Source organism: Ursus americanus, chromosome 4, assembly GCF_024610735.1.
Source record: "Ursus americanus isolate L20-20 chromosome 4, mUrsAme1.1.p, whole genome shotgun sequence".
NCBI classification, from domain to species: domain Eukaryota; kingdom Metazoa; phylum Chordata; class Mammalia; order Carnivora; family Ursidae; genus Ursus; species Ursus americanus.
Window position 1 is genome coordinate 73,089,374 of NC_142130.1, and position 15,787 is coordinate 73,105,160.

Consider the following 15,787-nt stretch of genomic DNA (forward strand, 5'->3'; position numbering starts at 1 on the left):
AGAATGACGGAGCGCCCTGACAGTCTGGGTCCCTGGGTGATTTTTGAGGTGCTCAGTCTTCTTATCCAAACTATGAAAGGGAAATTAATTTCTAACTTGTTTTAGCCATCAGAGTGAGAGGCTCTTTTTTTCCAAAGAAAGCATGGCCTTTATCACAATTAATACTGCAGTCCAAAGCTAGTACAGCGCTAATATGGTATCTGGGATCACAAACCTTTCAATCCTGTTGCTTTGCTTTACTCGATTTCCATTAAAGACACCTCATGACCCAAAATGGCTATGCAAGCTCCAGCATTAGATGTAAATTTCAAGCAGCAGGAAGAGGTAGGGAAAAACATATAAAAGATGATGCCCCTCCTTTTTATTTTTTATTTTTTATTTTTTTTATTTTTTAAATATTTTATTTATTTATGTGACAGAGAGACAGCCAGCGAGAGAGGGAACACAGCAGGGGAGTGGGAGAGGAAGAAGCAGGCTCCCAGCGGAGGAGCCCAATGTGGGACTTGATCCTGGAACACCGGGATCACACCCTGAGCCGAAGGCAGACGCTTAACGACTGCGCTACCCAGGTACCCCAATGCCCCTCCTTTTTAAAAGAGACTTTCCCAAAATACCATACTGGGACTCCTCTTGACTCAATCAGAAATGATCAGCAAGATCTTTTGTCAAAAAAAGGCAATATTCGAGGTCTTAACATTATAGCTTTGCCTTAAACATCATCACAAATTTTTGGGCACAGCCTGCATACTCATTGGTTTTTGTGGGTGCGAGAGAATATTCTGACTTATTTTTCTACAAACATGAATTGCATCTCATGACAAAAGGTGAAAGTGTCGTTTTTTTTTTCATTTTAAATATTTTTCTTTGGGGTGCCTGGGTGGCTCAGTCGTGAAGTGTCTGCCTTTGGCTCAGGGTGTGATCCCAGAGTCCTGGGATCGAGCCCCACATCAGGCTCCTCCGCTAGGAGCCTGCTTCTTCCTCTCCCACTCCTCCTGCTTGTGTTCCCTCTCGCTGGCTGTCTCTCTCTCTCTGTCAAATAAATAAATATAATCTTAAAAAATAAATAAATTAGTAAATAAATAAATATTTTTCTTTATATGAGAATCTTATGTATAATAACGAATACAAATTATGTTCCATAATAATGTCTTAATAATAATACTTTAACCCTTATTTCAATAATAATAATAATCTGCTATGTATTGCCCCCTGGCCAGCTGTCAAGCGTTGCTCTAGCACCTGGCATCACTCACTCATTTCATCTTCACAAGTACCTTATAAGGTAAGTCTTAGTGATTCCATCTGACTTATGAGAAAATTGAAAATCATAAAGAATATGTATGGAATGGGGGTCAACCCAGTGTTTCCTGAAGCCTGGTGTTCCCTCACACTTCTGTGTTCCTTGAGGCAGTAAGATGGCTCGCACCGCTCCATCCTGCCAGTCTCTCTGGGATCTCTCTAGCTGCCCCACTCAGCCCAGGGCAGCTCAAAGAGCGCCGATCCATTATCAGTCCCAAGTCTTCAGTTTTAGGATATTGTAACTTTGAAACTCAGTTCTGCTTCACTCTGGCCCATACTCTGTCATCCTTTTTCCTGAGGAAAGATTAAGTGAAACATTTCTTACCTGATTGCACCCTCTCCCACCCCATGAGATGCAAACCTCCTAGGCACGACAGAGACAAATTATTCAGTCAAGTAAAGGGGAGCTGACAACAGCACTGTTCTCAGTTTCCCAGGACTGCCTTCCATCCTGTGCTGATGCCATATTCTGGGGCTGCCATGGTAGGGGTATAAATTTTACTACCCCCAGGAGCTGCCATGAGAGCTTGTTAAACAAGACAAGAATTATCATTTTCATTCAATATGTCCTCCCTTTGGAAATGCTTTATGACCGACTTGGGCATTTCCCCTAGCAACCTGTTCTCTCTTTTAGGGAAATTGAGATAAAATACTTGACATTTATCTCCTAGAGTGATTTGGAATAATATTATGAAAAATTCTGAGACATTTCTCAAACTAGTTGGAGGGAACATGGAGTGGACATATTTCTGAACCCCCAGCGGGTAGTCTAAATGCAGGCTTTGCCCTGACATATTGGCAGAGCAGTACCATGTGGCCATACTCTGTGTTCCCTGAGACACCAAATTGATAGAATCTGGAGAACATCAAGCAGGAACACACGTATTCCCTACTGATGATAAACTTCATTTCTCTGACCAGGTTTTTTTGGTGCTCCGGTAGACCCTGGATGCCTGCATGATTTTTACAACCTTAAATGACAGCACCTTTCCAGGCTAAAAAATGGGGAAAGCAGTTCCTGGGACATTTTGTGTACATTTCATTTACAAATATGACACAAGCTAAGATCTCCTATTCTCTCCAATGACAAAAACATTTGAATTTTTTTAAAAAAAATTAAGACTGACTTAGCAAAACAAATGAAAGATATCTAGACAATAGTGAGATAACACTCAGCAGATTAGATGCCAGGCTACATTAAGCGTGGGCGTACTCAACATCCGTACTTAAATCTTTTATAAGCATTGTAAATCCAAAAGTACAAAAGCCAACTCATGACCCGCCCCATCACGTCTGGAATATCCCCATTCCTCATTGTCTCTGAAAATTCCTTACCATCCATCTGGTTGCATGCCCAGAAATCCAGGAGTCCCTTTAACACCATCCTCTCCCCCGTATTCAAGCCACTACCAAATCCAAAATATTGCTGGGATTTACACACTTCGCTTATTTCCATCAGCCTGCCTTAGGCCAAGGTGGTCTCCTGTACTCCTAAAATAGCTTCTGTCTCTTGCTCTGTTTTAAATCTGTTGCCCACACTGCAGTCAAAATGACCTTTGAAGAGTGCAAATATGATTGTGTATTTTCTTGCTTAAAATCCACTATGGACTTACCAATGGTCTTAGGGCAAATGTCAAAGGCCTTATCATAGTGTGTTATGGCCCAGCAAGACTAGACTTACCTCTAAAGCTGTTTCTTTCTTTCTTTCTTTTCTTTTTTTTAAAAAGTTCTTTCTTAAGCCAATGTTTCTGTTGGGCTGTTAGAGTGTGTATGTGTTTCTGTATTTTATGGAATTGTTATAGTAGGCATAGGGAACTGTCATCTTTTTCCTTTCTCCCAGACCTGTGTTGTTACCCCACTGGTTTATGTCTTGATACCAGAGAAGCCTTAATGTCGCCAAGCACTAAAAATTATTCCCTGGTGCCCTGCCAGGAACCTCCAGGTCAATGATCCAGCAACACCAAGTTCCAACCCAGTGGCACACAAGCCATTTTCGCTTCCCCTGTCCACCGTGCAGCCTTCTGAGGAGCAAGCTTCTCGCCCCGAGTGTTAGCTTCAGGAAAGTGCTTATTAATCTTTGCACTTGAGTTCCTGCGCCGGTGCTTGTTGTTGGGTGCTGAGGGCTGTTTCTCAAGTGTAATGGCCCTCGACCTGTTAAGGAATCCCCCTCCCCCCTTTTTAATATCCTGTCATAAGATTAATAGTTTAAACGTGATGCCACATGCAAACACCCTGATAAGATCTTACTTAATGAAAGGCAAGCAGGGACTTTCTTTTGAGAACATATGTCTTTTGAGAAATTCAAAGCAAATTGGAGATAGCATGTAAAATGTCTCAGGAAAAGAAAAAGTTCTAAATGAGAACATTTATCATCATCATAGATTCATGTGGGCTGTCAAGACACAATAAAGATTTTAACTCATTTTGTCTCCGGTAGCCTTTTCCACAAGGACCTTCATTAACAATACTCCCTGCTTGACCTGTTTCTGCTCAGCCACATCTCCCACTGTGGAGGACAGGGTGTGAAATATATCTTTTCAAATGGATGTCATTGATTTTAATATACCTTTAATAATATTGCGGCTCAGTGTTTTAATTACTCATACTTTTTGGTACTTCCGCCCTCCGGCAATTCTATCTAATAAATCTGATAAGTGCAGTAGACTCTGACACCCAGATATTAGATGGACAGTGTATGCTGTGGGGAGACCGTTTTCTCTGTGGTGGACTCAGAGCCAGGTCAAAGGTGTGCCCTGAGGAACCCCGTCACTCTGGCCTGCTGCCCACAGAAGGGGGAGGCTTTCATATGCTCAGCTGCAGCTGGACATTCTTCTCTGCTCTGTGGCAGCACCACCCAGAGAATCCTTTATCATCTGTTCAAATGACAGCTTCATTCTGCCATGAGCCGTCTCTGCCCAGTCGACCCCAGTCATAATGCATACCTCTCCCCTGTGCTTTGCTAGCACTGAGCGCTTATCATTACTCTTCAGTTTCTCATAGTTCATTCCAGTTAATTTCATTTGTGTGCATTTTTACTACTGTTACAGGTTGCATTGTTGTCCCCCAAATCCATAGGTTGAAATACCAACCTCTACTATGTCGCACCATGACCTTATTTAGAAATAGGGTTGTCATTGATGTAATTAGCTAAGTTAAGATGAAGCAACTTAGTGTAGCTAAGTTAAGACGAGTAGGTTAGGGACTGAACCCAATACGTTGGGTTTCCTTATAAAAGGGAAAATTTGGACACAGGCAGGTATAGAGGGAAGGCAAAGAGAGAAGGGAAGACAGAGAGAATGCCATCTATAAACCAAGGAACGCCCGTAGCTGCTAGAAACTAGAAGAGAGGTAAAGAACAGACTCTCCCCCACAGCCCTGAGATGGAACCATCTCTGTCAGTGCCGTGGCTTCAGAAGTGGACGCCAGAACTGCGCAACAATAAATTTCTATTACTCTAAGCTACCCAGTTTGTGGCACTTTGCCAAGGTGGCCTTAGGAAGCTCTTACACCCACTAAAGTATAAATCTCTTAGGGGCAAAGATCTAATTCTGTTCATCTCTGTACCCCTGAAATAGTACCCACATGAGGTAGTTACTCCATAAATGGTTTATTGAACTGAATTCTATCAGAGGTGAAGAATCACAAGGCACAAAGCTGATTTGTGTGTTAGAGAGTACACAGATGATAGTAAAAGGATGGACTCTTGCATTACTGAAACAGATGGAATAAAAGGAGATACTGAGGGAGAGATATGTTAGCAGGGTTGGTCCAGGTTCACAGCCATGAATGGCAAGCACATACCCAAGCATACTTCTAAGGTGTATCTGGCAGTGTTGGGGAAGCAGGCAAGTGGGCTCAAATAAATAAGGCAAGACTTAGCAGGGGGACCCAGTTTGCCCTTATTCAGCTAGCTTACAATGAGGCAATAAACTCAAAAACAGCAGCATGGCTAAAGGGAAGACAGTGCTCTGGAGATAAGTTCTTGCCAACACTGCAAGGTAAATTCTAGGTGAGACTATGGGAGAAGAATGTATTGGTAACAAACAACTGGAATCCTTCAGACAATCTCAAATACATGAGACCAGCATAGGGAGCACCTGGGAAGCCTGACACTGACCTGGTGCTGATCTGAGGCATAGGGATCCAGTTTGCATTTGGGGGTCTGGCTATAAAGATGGATCTGTCTCAAGACGGTCTTTAAAATGCACTAGTTTCTGTAGCATTCTAATAGACTTGCTAAAGTCTGGGATAAAGTAACTTGACACAGTGCATCTATTTTTAGCATCAGTTCACATGTAATTGAAGTGAATAACTATAACTGTAAACCAGTTGATTGACTCGAGAAGTTGCAAAGTGGCTGCTCCTATTATGCAAGCAGCCTGTAGGGGTTTTCTGTTAGATCGATATACTTGGCCCAATTTCCCTTTTTTTAGAAGTTTGGCTTAGATGCCAAATTAACCACTCAGGAGTATTAGTTGAAGTGTTGCTTCTCTCATTCATGACACTGGCCTGGCCTCTGCCATCATTTATGTGCCTGATCCTGGACTTGAAGTTTGGCATGGAACAAACTGATTAAATCCCTCTAGTTTTCCTTAGCACTTTAAAAATTCTTTTCAAGTAGGATATAGAATAATGTTGGCCTAAATTGCTTTAATTTACATATATCTAAATGCAAATTCTAGGACTGGATCCTAGAGAAAAATCCTAGCTGTCCTACTTGTAACAAACATTTGCAGTGTAAAAATGTCTAGATGAAAATAAAGCATGACTAAGCCAGATGGACGGGGAAGTGACATAATTAATAAGAGTTTAAAAAAAGTAATTGGTTTTATGATTTTGTAAGTAACAAGTGAGAATCATAGAAAACTTGAAAATATAGAAAATTATAAAGAAAGAAAATCACCAACCGTTCCACTACCCGAAGACAACTGTTGAGGTTTTCCTGTTTCTTTTCTCTGTGTAGAATTTCATGGTCTTTTTTGTCTTCAAGTCAAATTTAATCTAAGGCCTCGTCAACAGAGTTGGAGGAAAGTCTCAGTCATTATTAATCCCTGTACTCTGTGTGGAAGTTAGGTGGAGGGATGTCTTCCAAAAAAGTTTTGTGTTCTCTTTTGCAGTCGAGAACATTCTGGAAAGATACTCTTTTTCATTCCGTACTGGTGACTATAGTTATCCATTTTTTTAAAGGCAGCAATAGGGATCTTCGATATGGCCTTCTTGTCCATGGTTCTTCACTTTCAGCCGCCAGCCCCCCTGTTTTCCCCCAGCCCCTCACTATGCACTTGCACTATCCTTCCAGTCATATTATTGGTGGGTTGGGTGTCGCCATGGATGTGGGGGCTGGTCTCCACCCAGAAAACAAAACAAACAAACAAAAAGAAAAACAGCTGCTTTCCAATGATGAGAGATTTTGCCAATTCTTCTGTTTCCACCCCCTCTCCTCCCAAAACACTTGCCTTTCAGCCACAGCCCCCCCCCCCAACCTGGCATCCTCTCCTCCAGGAGGGTGAGTGGAAGTGGGTGTGGGAGCTGCTCAGTGTCTGGCAACTTCTGTTTTGGGCCCACAAAATCTAAGCTGAGCTAAGAGAGCACAGAGACTTGGTGACCTTTTTGAAATAGCAAGGAAAAAACACCCATAAGCTGGAGGAACCCAAACAAATTAATTTCTTATGAAATTTTTTTGCCATATATGTTCAATATAATTAGGATCACACTGTGCATGCACTTCTGAATTCTATTATTTTATTTACGTTACAACTAAGCATTTTTCCACATTGTTTAAAACTTTAAGCAAACATGATTAAGAGCTTCATAGTGTGGAAGCCTGAGTATCCACCTATGCACGAAATATTGTGACCGGGGATGTAATGCAGGACAGGAAACCATGTGACCGGACAATCGGGATTCCAATCCCAGCTCTGCCACTTATCACTAACATAATCTAGGTAAGTTGATTAACTTCACTGCTCTCATCTGCAAAATGGGGGTGATAACAGTCTGTGTGCATGTCGTTGTGGATATTAAAGGAGCCAATATAAGCTAAACCCTGAGAAGGCTGTCTTGCTCCCTGAAGGAATGCCAACTACCATTTCAGTGCACTGTCACGCTGTGTCGTCGAGATACAGGATTCAAAACAGCCAGTGCTCAGTTTCAATCCGAACTCTGTCATCTGTGATTTTGGGTAAATTACCTAGCTTCTCTGAACTTCAGTTTTCTCACTTATCAAACAAATAGCAGTACATCTTTTCGGGGTTCTTGCTCTGATTAAATCCAACATTAAAGGTAAATTCCTGGCATCAATTAATTAAGGGTTTAATATATTATGACTTCATCTTTCCACATCTGCTGTGCCTACACAAAACCTTCTAAATAGTAAGTGCTCAAAAAATGTTTGTTGAATAGATATTCATTCATTAAAGAGCTGGGTCACAATGTACTTACGTCAGTGCAAATGTTTATAAAAGACTCAGAAGGATACACACTAACTTGGTTGTAGAAAATGCTTGTGTGGAATGAGACTGGGAGAGTTAAGGAGGATTCACTTTTTCTCTACATAAAGTTTACAGTGAAAATAAACTCACATTTTACTTTTCTTATTTAAAACTAATTTAAAAATAATCACACCTGAAAAAAAAGGGCAGGAACCTGAATTTTGCGGTTGGTCACAATGCGACAAGTAGCACAAAGGAAGAAACAGTGAGGCATACATATTCCAGACCTTTCCAAGAGGCTTCGGATCTCACATTCTCTTTTTTTTTTTTTTTTTTTTTAAAGATTTTATTTATTTATTCAACAGAGATAGAGACAGCCAGCGAGAGAGGGAATACAAGCAGGGGGAGTGGGAGAGGAAGAAGCAGGCTCATAGCGGAAGAGCCTGATGTGGGGCTCGATCCCGGATCGCCGGGATCACGCCCTGAGCCGAAGGCAGACGCCCAACCGTTGTGCCACCCAGGCGCCCCCGGATCTCACATTCTCTTGACCTTCCTTTGAGCCCAAATCTACAGCCTACCCAATGTGATCAGAGTTTTGTTTTGTTTTGTTTTTCTGAATGGGTAGTTTAAAAATATACAAAAAAAGACTTTCTCATAAATTGGGCCAAATATTTTTTTAAAAAAGATTATTTTTACGTAGTCATTCAAAAGACACAAATCCATCTTGGAGTACTATCTTGTTTTGACACACTCCTCTCCAGGTGAAATGCTTCCATCATAATATATTCCATGAAAAACTTCTTTGTATTGAGATGAAGTGGTAAAAACTGCCCTGTGTTTCTATAGGAAAAGAGCTTAGCACAGTTGGCAAGAATTTTCCTAGAGTTTGACATTTCTCTGTGTACTAATGGGCTGCCTGGACCTTGCTAACAGCACCACCCACATGGGGACTATGTAGAGGTGATTGGTTAGCTCTGCAGTGAACTCTTTTGAGTGGGGTAGGCCCCTCCCAAGCAGCATTTGGGGGTTCCTATTCACAGATGAGGGCCCTATGCCCAGAGCAAGGTATGATATCCATCAGAGGTGTTGATCATTCATTCCACTTATCAGATCATGGATGGAATGCTCTGGGCCTTGGGTGTGCTCTCCTGTCTCCTTCTGCCAAGCCCCAGTTCAGATTAGTTTGGAGTTCAGCCTGTCTCTTCTGCGTTATACCTGACTGCTCTGTTTGGAGGAATCTGCCATTTGGCTGGAGGTATATCTGAAATTGTGGTCTGAGGTGCGGTAAGGCCTGGGACATTCACAGGTCCCAGAGAAATGAGAGAAGCTCAGGTGTCAGGCTGGCAGGAAGGCTTGTGTTCTTCAACAAAGTACTTTGTGTGTCCAAGATTCAGAGAAAATGGTGCAAGTTAGAACAGATGCCACAGTGTGGAATCAGAAAGAAAAGGAAAGGCTTGGGCTTAATGGAACAAATTTGGGACAAGAAAAAGTTTGACTGACAAAGGCAATGTGTGCAAAATTATAGTAGGTAAAATGTTACCCAATGGCTTTCTGTCCCCTGCTGGTGGCCTCTGTCCCTCTAAAGCCTGATTATGGTGGAAAATGCATAGGACCAGAGGTCAAGCAGATATTGATTCAAATTCTGGCACTGCCATTTACTAAAGATCTGACTTTGGCTATGTTCTTTATCCTAGAAGGCCCTCAGTTCTCTCCTCTATAAAAAGAGGATACAAATATTTATCTCACAGTACTGTGGGGAAAGAATAATGACATAAAGCAGTAAGTATGTGGTAGACATTCAATAATTATAACCATAATTATGAGTGGCTTTTATGTACACTCAGAAGATAGGCCTGCCCAGTCCTTGCCCCTGACAGCTGGGGTCTTGCAAGCTATCAACCAACTTTTAGACTTAATAACAGGATTGAGGTGGTATTTTTCATAGTTATTATACTTTAATAGAAGACTTTTATGAAATAGTTTTCTCATTAATTTCTCATCAGGCAGGTAAAATCCCAATGAGATATAACTTCATACCTGCTGGCATGGCTACAATGAAAATAATGGAAAATAACAAGTGTTCGCAAGGATGTAGAGAAGTTGGAACACTTGTACATTACTGGTAGGAATGTAAAAGGGTGCAGCCATTAGGAAAAGAGTTAGTTAGTTGAAAAGCTAAACACAGAATTCCCATATGACCCAGCAATTCCACTCATAGTTATATGGCCAAAATGATTGAAAACAGGGACTCAAACAGATACTCACATGCTAACGTTCATTGCAGCATTATGCACAATAGCCAAAAGATGGAAACAACCTTAGTGTCTACCAACAGATGAATGGGTAAATAAAATATGTGACATACTTACTTCATGGAATATTATTCAGGCATAAAAGGAAATAAGGTTGTGATACATGGATCAATTTGGATAAACCTTGAAGACATTATGCTAAGTGAAGTAAACTGGACACAAAAGAACAAGTATTGTATGATTGCACTGATAAGAAATTTCCAGAATAGGGAAATTCATTGAGACAGAAAGTGAATTGAGGTAACTAGAAAATGGGAGAAAGGAAGAACAGAAATTTACTGTATAACGGTACAGAGTTTCTATTTGGGGTGATGAAAAAGTTTTGGAAGTTAACAGTACTGAGGGTCACACACTATCATGAATATAATTGATGCTACTGAATTGGACACTTAAAAATAGTGAAAATGGAAAATTTTGTGTTATCTATATTTTACCACAATAAAAAATAAAATACAAAATAAATACTTAAGTACATAAATATATGACCTCTAATTAAAAACAAAAATTTTAATAGGTTACACATTCACACGGCCCAAAAACAGAATCAGTAAACACAGAATTCTTATCCCTCTCTCTGATCCCATCCATTGCATTCCCTTTACCACTTTCGACAGGTAACCCCTTGGTATTTGTTTCTCGAGTATGTTTTCAGTATATCTTTATGCAAATATCAAGCAAGAATAAGAATGAATTTTTATTCCTCCCTTTCTATGTATACATATATTAACATATATGCATTGTTGTATGCCGTCATTTATCCATTTAAAGATACATCCAGAGATATTTCCAGATCAGAATAGAAAGAGCTGCCCCGTTCTTGTATACTGTTGTATAATATTCCATTCTGTAATAGACCATGATCAATTTAACCAGTCCCATAGTGACAGAATTTGAGTTGTTTTGAAATTTTGATAGAGTTTTTCAATCTATAACTTTATCCATTTTTCATATATATATACAATTTTTACTGGAAGATCAGTTGCCAAGATTGGGTTTGCTGGAATCAAAGAGTAACTGCATTTGTAAGTTTGATAGCTATTTTGGATTCTCCTTCACCAGGATTGTACCTACCACAGTGCTATGAGAATGCCTATTTGTACAAAGACTCACCAAAAAAAGTGCTAGATTTTGTTTTTGCCTATCTCATTGGTAAAAAATGTTATCTGAGTATGTTTTTAATTTATATTACCCTTATTATAAGTACAGTTTGGCATCTTTTCGTATACTTAGAGGTCATTCATTTGTTTTTTCTATTGATCCAAAAGTTTCCAGAATCCAAAGGAATGAATGGCTAATGGCAGTTTTTCAGACTGGAGCAAGTGGAAAGGAGATTAGGGAAATGGAGTCCATCTCATTCTGCCTCCTTCATCCACATGGTACACAAACTAGTCAGTTGCTTCTTCCTAGGGCAAATCTGCTTTCAGATCTCCGGGGGTGTGGTGGGGGGTGGGAAGAGTGTTGTTTTTGGTTAGAGGACGATGAGGTTTTCGGGGAGAAGGCAGTCTGCCCTCTGTGTGCACTGGATCCCAATTAGTATGAAAAGTGGGCTCTGAGTCAAGCAGTGTAATAAAACCACTTTGTCTAATGTCCTACCAACATTTTCATGCAATTTCCAACGAGCTGCCTGTAAAAATCTCCTCAAGAAAGATGATCACCTGAGCTTGCAGATTTCATACTCCATAACTCCACAGTTTCTTGGGAGAAACCACAGAGCCATTCAATCATTCCTTTTGAGATGAGAATAAATAACAACAATGCCACATAAACAGCATCAGGTGGCTGTGGGGGCAAGCTGTCATTTCCAGGAGAGGGATGTGGTTTTATATCCGAGGGCGCAGCATATGATCATGTTTAAAAATTCCAAAGATAGCAGAAATTCAAACGGGTCGGTTTTGTCATTAAGCTGCCTGCAGGTGTTCCATTTAGATCAGATGCCACATTTGCAAGCCAGAACGGAAGAAGTGGGCTTTTGCTTAATTCACTGAGTCTCAGAAGAAAATGAACATTTTTTTTTTTTTCCCACGACAAAGTGGAATTTGCCTCAGAAGAGCTTGACATATTGCCGGCCTGCGGTCTAACTTTGAGAATGTCACTCCGTTCTTCCAAAGTTGCCAAGATCAGAGGCCAACAAGAGAAAGAATGGGGCTTTTCTAAGACTGCCGGGTGATATCTTCCCCACAATCCGTTCTGATGTGTCACTGCAAGCGTCCGGGTGACTAAGGCAGAGAGAAAAACAAAAAGAGAGTCCTTCTTGTGCCCAGAAATGGCTTCTGGTGAGATAAAATAACCAAGGGACATGATGGGTTCAGGACATCTATAACCAACCTGGGCTGGATCAGCATTTCTAAGTTTTTAACCAAGAAATATTGATTTATGTTTATTATGCTTTATGGCACTTTAGAGCAATTTATAACACTTACATTAAGAAATGGATGGGCCGGGAGAAAAGCCAATACGGGCATGAGAGAAGATGAAGTGCTGTCAGGACTAGCTTTTGCATTTTATCTGAACTTCTTAACACGAGGCCAGAAAATGATGATTGGTTTTGAAAGTTACGCAAACAAGCAAAAAGGGCTATGTTGAATAAATCTAAAGGAATCATTAAAATACACACAGATACACACATTCAAATATATATATGTATACATACCTATATATCCTCAACCATTAAAACTAAAAAGCAAAAATAAAATCCTTCTCTACAGACTTATTTTAAAAATACACTTACGTGGTGTTCTTAGGTGAAATGAAGGTAACAAACAGTACTGTATAAGATATGAGTCTTTATTTCAAATGTGAGTTATTTTAGCAACAACAACAAAAAGCCCAAACAAATGCAGCAAAATACTGTGGATCTTTGCCAATACAGTCACTTCTCTAATAAATTTTGATGAATCAGGAAAGACTTCAGAGACCAGAGACATTTTCCTTGCGTGTGTCCCGCAAGAGCAATTCCAGGACTGTAACATCAAGCAAACAAATGAAAATATACAAAGTAGTATCAAGAGACCGTGATAATGTGAACTGAAAAATAAAGTTTTACAGATATAGAAGTTGCTTATTCTTTTCATGATTATCTATTAATATCACCAATTATTATTAAGAAACTCTTATAGCTAGAAAGTTGTCAAAAGTATTTACCTGATTACTTACTGTTATCATTAGCAAGTTTTAAAAAGATTTTATGTATTTATTTGAGAGAGAGAGAGAGCGTGAGCAGGGGGAGAGGCAGAAGGAGAAGCGTGGCACTCAATCCCAAGACCCTGGGATCATGACATGAGCCAAAGGCAGATGCTTAACCAACTGAGCCACTCAGGCACCTTTATCATTAGCAATTTTAAATAGTAAGACATTTGCTCGGTTATACTGTACATCTTCAAAACATAGCCCTATTTCAAAGGAGAGCCCAGGCTGAGCTAAGGAAAAAACAGCATTTGGGAGTGAGGTGGATCACAGCGAATTTTTTTAGAATGGTTGTAATTTTCAACAACTTTAATTTGGAATTCGTCCTTTGGGAGAATGTCCATAATTCTGCAGAAGTCTTATAGGCATCATAGGAGAATCAAGTTTTGAGTTGAGTTTGCAAAGGCTCAAGTAAAACGATTTGATGATAGAATGAGACTCAGTTTTAAGAGGGTGAGGATATCAGACAGGAAGTTTGGGTTTGGTGGATGAGAGGTGGAACAAGGAATCTCTGATAAAACTGATAATAGTAGCAGAAAGTAGGTATGATTTCAGCAGGCAAAATAACGCAAGCATAGGACACTGAAGACAAGATTGAATATGACTTCATTGCATATGAACAAACAAAAAATTTGGAGGGGAGACAGCTAAGTACAAGGATACGGTAAAGAATATGAAAGAGTAGACCTCAATAGAAATCAGCTCAGGTTTGGGAAAATCTGGTCCATAACAGGGAAATAAGTGGTCCTCAAGGAAGAATAGTACCTACAGTCATGACCTTTTTCAGTCCAATCACTACTGAACTTCATTTGCTGGTTTGTTCTGTAGAATTCAGGCTGGCAGTCAGGACCCTTCAAAGTGTGGTCCTAATATAGAACGCTCCGGTGGTATTTCCCTAAACTCACCATCGTTCCAGGCCATCTATTCCACTCATCTTCAGAACACACAAAGGACCTCCACATACAGGGGTGTGTGTTTATCTACTGAATATTATTGGATACTTGAATGCTTTGTCCTGTTGTCAGCTTCCCATTCCCTCTCTTAGTCCCTGGAATCCTAGCACTTCTTTGCATAGAGATTCTCTTCATTAAGGTCCCATGCCCTCTATTTGGGCAGTCCTCTTGGATGGAGACTCTTTCAGAATGGCTCGAGGCCAGCATCACTTGCCCCATGGGGAAACTGAGCCAGTTGGGGAAAGTGCACATGGTGTGCGGCCTTAGTCACTCAAATTTCTCAAGTTTGTGTCTGATCCCTTTCCGTATTCCTCTGCCTCCCTCCACCTCCAGGGACATAAATCAAGCTCTCTACTCAAAGCTCAGACTTGGCTTGAGAAGGTCAGAGCAGGCCACTCTGATTATCTCCTTCTTCAGCGTTTCTCTTTTCCTGGCTGGCTATGGTGATTCTGTCTGCTGACAGAACCAGTTTCACTCCCTTAGCACGTCCTTCGCAAGTGGTCTGTCCTCTCACCTCACTTTGGTATGCTTACTCTCAGCCTTTGATACCACAGAAAAAATTGAGTTTAATGTTCAGTTATACCTAAATATTTAAATTACTTTTCTTATATAATATTAGAGGTAGAAAGACGCTTTGGTACTCTCTAGTATATCTCTTTCTAAAGAAAGAACTTTCTATCATGTTCGTCATTCAGCCTAGACTTACATATATTCATTGGTGTTGAGTTCATCACTTCTGCAACATCCAGTATCATTGTGGGATACCCTACATGGCTAGATTCTCCGTATGTTAACATGCCATTGCTTTTGCTATAATTTTGCCTCATCTGTCCTGGGTTCTGTCCTGTAGAACAAACACTGAATTTTCAGTGTTGGTTCCTAGAATTGTTGCAGAATTCAGGGCTGTGTAAAGGTGGCCAGGGAGTCATTTGGGAGAAAGTTGTAGAAATGAGAAGAAGTCACTTAACTAACCAAACCTGGGAAAACATGGTGACCAAAAATCATATCATCAAAATATGGGAAAGACAATACAGTTGCAAGAGGAAATTAAGGATGAAAGACAGTGTGATGTGTGTGTGTGTATGTGTGTGTGTGTGTGTGTGTGTGTGTGTGATTGTGTGTGTGTATATTTATGGGTTGCTTAATTCAGGGCCAATAACATGAGGACATGGCCGTGGATGTACAGAGAAGAGAATTTAAGAGCACATCTAAATGAAGTTCCCAAAACAAAGTAAGCTTGGCTTACAGCACTGTGAGTTTGGAAGGGGAGAAAAGGGATACAGCTACAGCAAAAAGTAAAAAAATTAAATTAAGATATTTTATGTTACTATGTTTTAATGTAAGGTCATTTTTCTAAAGTAAGAAAAAAGGAGCTTAAGAGAGCTGACCTGTCCATAATGGCAGGATGGGAGTGAAAGCTGGCTCCACATGGAGCCAAAACTTGTAAAGAAATATTTTTGCTGAGATCCCAAGAGTTTAGTAGGAGCGTGAGGTTAAAAAACAGTAAAGAGGTTCCAATGGAGTACTAAAATAGCAAGAGGACTTAAAGGCACGCTTTAGGAATCAAAAGTACCAGAAGATTGAAGTGTTGAGAATAGTGGGTCCTGTA